This window comes from Punica granatum, chromosome 3 (genome assembly GCF_007655135.1).
Source record: "Punica granatum isolate Tunisia-2019 chromosome 3, ASM765513v2, whole genome shotgun sequence".
NCBI lineage: Eukaryota > Viridiplantae > Streptophyta > Magnoliopsida > Myrtales > Lythraceae > Punica > Punica granatum.
In genome coordinates, this window is record NC_045129.1 from 16,961,026 (window position 1) to 16,966,377 (window position 5,352).

Genomic DNA, 5,352 nt, shown 5'->3' on the forward strand with positions numbered 1-5,352 from the left:
TCTAAATATCATATGCGGCCATGCCCCACAATCATACAGAGCACGAGCAGTATTTCAGATTGTCTTTTGGAAGCCATACAGACAACCCGAATGACTTCCGAGCGACAAAACGGGCATACCCCTCTTCGAAAGAGCATAACCGGAGACTGGTCTGATGGAATAACGGAAAACGAAGTTGACCATGTATTGCCCTGAAAACTCCAGCAGACAGACACAATTGGGCAAATCAAACAGCAAAACCTTTTTTAGTTTCCCGAGTAACCTCTGAGGAGCATAAAATGCCATTTTCAGTGGAAATTCATATCCGGAGGTCCTCTTTGGGAAAATTTGATGCCGAATGCCTACCTTACACAGAGCTAGCCTTCTCAAGGCTCAATGTGGAATTGTCGGAATGAATCACACAACTCATCTAGACCTCCCGAGCAATGCTTTAAGGGTCTCAGATGCACTTTTCATGTCCTTAGGGGCCCAATCTCGACAAACAGATATCACAGTGATCTCCGGATCGCCCAAGCAACTCAGAAAGCAATCTGAGAAATCCAAATTCAGCCTCCTAAGACATCTCCGGCTCGATATTTGCATTACCGGCTTAAAGGTCAAGGGTCCACGTGATTTGATAATTTATGTCAAAATGACCGACGTGGGATGCAGATGCAAGATATGCTGTCAGAAGTGGGTAACTTCGCTCTGGTCACCTACAATGAGCAAAACCGACTTCCGAGCCTCATATAGACCCGAGACATTTCTCCACGAAAAATGCCAATCTTAGGCTCATTAAATCCGTTTTCTCGCGTATATCGACAATTCGACGTTTAATTCGAACCACGAGCTTCGAATGCGCGACCAATCGAAACCCGAGCTTTCTCCCGATTTCTCCTCATGGCCCGTGGGACCCACGGGCTGGCCAAGGGCAGCTGCCCCTTGCCCTAAATGTTTCGGCCTCTTCCTCCTCTTTTCTTGCACTCACCTAGCCCAAAATATCTAAGGAAGTTGAAGACAACACTTCAACTCCTATTCAATGTTCATCAATGCTCTTATCTCTTCCTCATTAATGCAATGGAAGAAGATGAGGCTTGATATTTTTGCTAAGCTAGCGGCCCCTCCCTAATGATGTCCTTAATTGTGCTTTGTTTTGCTTAATTGCTCATTAGCTTCACCTATATATTGCATATTTGTCATTAAGTTAATCACTTCTCCTCTTGCACACTTCTCACTAGCTTTCTCCCTTTAGGAAATGCTCTCAACTCCCTAGCAACTAGCAACAAGCTCCAGCTCTAAGAACCGAAATATTCAAGCAAAAGCCAAGCCAAAAATCCTTAGAGTTTAAGTCGGAATCCATGGCGATCACTATTCCGACTTAGATCCAAAAATCTCCAAACTCCATAGACCACATGTTTTTTACCTAAGGAATTCATTTTTGAACTTATACTTTCGGTCTGAGGTCATTTGCTCATGATTTCAGGTTGTTTCTATCATTTCGGGTGAAGAACGAGGTCTCGAGTGAACAGTGCACCCGTCACCCGCCCGCGCGCCCAGTCGAGCGCCCGTCACCGTACGCGTGCCCGTGCGCGCGCTCATGCAACGCCAGTCACCGCGCGGGAGTTCCTGCGCCCGCCGTGCGCCCCGCACGTTCTTCCCCGTGCATGCATGCACGCATGCGCCCGTGACGTGCCGAGCGTCTACCCGTGCATCCGCACGCTTGTCACCGCGCATCCGAGCGCCCGTCACCGCGCGATCGAGCGCCTGCCCTCACTTCCGCGCACCAGACATCCTCCTGCGCACCTAGCCGCGCGTTCCACACCTTCCCGCGTCCACTATCGTCCATCCAAGGACTCCACCGAGTCACCCGACTCTCGAACACTTCCTTGACTCTTTCCTCGTATTCTGAGGCAATGTATAATATTCTCGACTTAGAGAAGTTAGGACTTTTTACATTACTTGTATGTGTATGAAATAATATGGTGTTCTAAGCATGTTTAACTTGCAAGACTTAAATTTTATACACTTTCATGTTATGTTATGCATATTTATTACCATATAACTTGCTAGCATGTTGGATAAAGGTTTGGATCGTCGTTTGGAAGACCATCCTAACTCAGAAATGGCAAATGAGCTCTCGGCCAAGTCTCTAAATGGGATGACCGAAACTTAGCTTGCCCTTTTTTAGTTAAGAATGGTCTTCTTGGCCCGATCTAAGTTAGTTTCCGAGTTCATTTTATTTTTTTTCTTTTTTCATGTATGAAGCCTGTATTGTTTTATCGATTATGTAAATAACATGTTTGTGTATGTTTACATTTTTGAATGCGCTATGTAAATCATGACAATACCGGTTTTTGTCAAAAATGTGTTATTCATCATGTTTGATGCTTGAGCATGCGAAAAACAATTAAAACCGAGGCAAGGAAACCATTTGTGACTCGAATTGAGCCATAAGAGCTTTCGGCCATCCTTGAGAGGGTGAGGCCGAGAGCCTCTTGGCCTTTCTCGAGTCAAGAGTGGTTTCCTTATCTCGAGTTTGATTCGTTTTCTCGAATTGTGTGAAATTGCAATTTCAATATCATCACAAACCCCGCGGTAAAAATGTCTTTATAAATGTTATTTCTCAAGCAAACATGCATGGATTCGAATATTGATAACTTAGTCGAGTTCATTCGGTTATGAGAGTATTTTTGGTTGTTCAACAAAATTATCCTCGATCATTGTGAAACCGTCTCGGTTATCGAACCACGAAAGGTTTTCATAATTAATGCATTCGGTAATAATCCTAAGCATTAATTCCACGAATGGGTTAATCGGGACGCTCACACGGTTAATTCATTCAATCTTAAACAACTTTGCACGAACTGGACATTAATTTGTAACTCGTGTCGACGAATTACAAAATGGTGTTAATGCCCTTTTCAAAACCCTCATACTTTCAAATCCGTATTGTGTTGTTCCACTTTTCTGAAAACAAATTTTCAAATCAAGGGCAAGAACATCATTTTGTGATTTAGCGTCATCTTAGCATCGTTTAGGGTGCTAGTAGGGTATTATGTATCAAAAATACAATTATCTGACTAATCGTTTCACTCGACCTAACCAAACACTAGATAAGAGTTAGGAGGAATTCTAGATTCCAAATCTAGAGTCAAAACACAAGTTTTGATGAATACAATGTAACTTCAGTGTCATTACACCGAATCATTGTAAAAGCGATCCACACACACGAAAATTGACTACGAACATCCGATATGTCAGATTTTCAAACAAAAGCCGAATGATAAAACATTGGCACGTGTTTGTTTGTCTAGGATAGGATTTGCATGCCAAAGTACCCCGGATCAATAATTCGTTAAAACACGTACACTTGACAATAACAAACACTTTGTCTGTTATTAACATGGCGCATGTTATTTTCTGTACTTGTTTGTCTTGCGGGTCGAGCCTGATCCCTAGGCCGAATAATATTAGGGCTCAATGCCCTAATCATCGATCACAAGGTCCAACGCCCTAATCGTCACTCACAGGGTTCAATGCCCTATTCACTAAGAGCCCACTGAATTGCATTTTTCGGTCATTTCGTAAACTCACGGTGAATCGAGTGGAATATTAACCGAAAGCAAACCAAATGGGATTCAGTCATTTGTAATTTGTAATTTATTGTATTTATTCTGAGAGCACATTGTAAGGAGTTATTTGTACATTCATTATTGTAAGAATCCCATTCAGTGAGCAAACGGTCCGAGAGTCGAATTAATCGAATCTGTCTAATGCTTGCCCAAAGAAAAGTAAATCCAAGAACTCGCGGTTCTGGTTCATGCAAGGATTCAACCTCCATGGTTCGATGAACTGTAACGCAAAATTGTGAACCAATTCCCCGACACACGGGTTTACTTCTCTCTCGGCTTCTCCACCAATATCGTTTAGTTCACCGAATTCTGGTGTCAAAACGTGCGAGCTGAAAGCAACTTAATTCATGTGGTAAATAATAAAACATGCAAGCCTAGCAAATCAAAGTACCGAAAGGGTGTGCGGGATATAGGCCCGCACGTAACATGAACCCCCGAACACGGACTTTCCGGTTCCGCACAGACCAATGCCTTAACAACAACTAAGTGTTTCATACCCCTAGACCCGGGTAACTTATCCACCCTCGACCTTCAGGTCGTAAAATGATAAGTGGCGACTCCTTCTCACGCGTGTCCGTCACGCGTTTCCACGGGAAGGTGGACAATATCGTTTAGTTCACCAAATCTCCGGTGTCAAAACGTGCGAGCTGAGAGCAACTTAATTCATGCGATAAATAATAAAACATGCAAGCCTAGCAAATCAGAGTACCGAAAGGGTGTGCGGGATATAGGCCCGCACGTAACATGAACCCCCGAACACGGACTTTCCGGTTCCGCACAGACCAATGCCTTAACAACAACTAAGTGTTTCATACTCCTAGACCCGGGTAACTTATCCACCCTCGACCTTCAGGTCGTAAAATGATAAGTGGCGACTCCTTCTCACGCGTGTCCGTCACGCGTCCCCACGGGAAGGTGGACACTCCCAAGCCGCGCGATCCAAAAGCGCGCATGTGGGTCCCAACGAGAGTCCACATTCAGGTCCGTACAGCTTAGCGACTCCACTAGGGACCACACTTAGTAGGTTCAGGCTCGATCCGTTTGCTTTGCTTGTATGTTTATTTATCGTTTTTGGTACATTTATTTTACGCACATTTTCTTTTTTGCACTTGCATTGCATCGTTCTAGTGGATTTAGGCACCAAACGCCTGAAATCCCACGGGCGCCGATCTAGGAAGCTAGGTTAGTCAGTGGTTCCGAGTAAGGGAACGAATCGAGTAGGCTCTGCCACCGAACCATCCCCCCAAAGATCCTCGCTCGATTTCAAGGAATTGACACCCTTGAATCGGGAGCCCCCATCCCTAGTTAGTGGTTTTCCCAGTAGAACACTGAAACCATGCATAAACAGGGACCGTCATGCTGGACCAAAATAAAACTTCATGCCGTCAACCGACCCAAAGTCAGGTCTTTGAGTCGGCCCCTAGCTTTCTTTTAGGCGAGCCTTTTGTTGTTTTTCTATAATAAGCGATGTACATTGTAATAGATACAGTTGTACTTTACTTTTCTGCACTGCATGCATGTTTTTAAACAACCTAGGACATTGCAACGGTTTGGTTTTAAACATTGAACCGACATTCTCTCCATTTAGGTAAGGATGGATCGCTCGCATCCCTGTCTTAGGCTCGATGTCATCGTCACACCAGCCACGGACATCATGCGCCTTTGGAGAATATTCAGCCCTGTTGACCGCGCATTTCTCCAACTCATCATAGGAGAATTGCCACTACTTGCGGATTCCCCC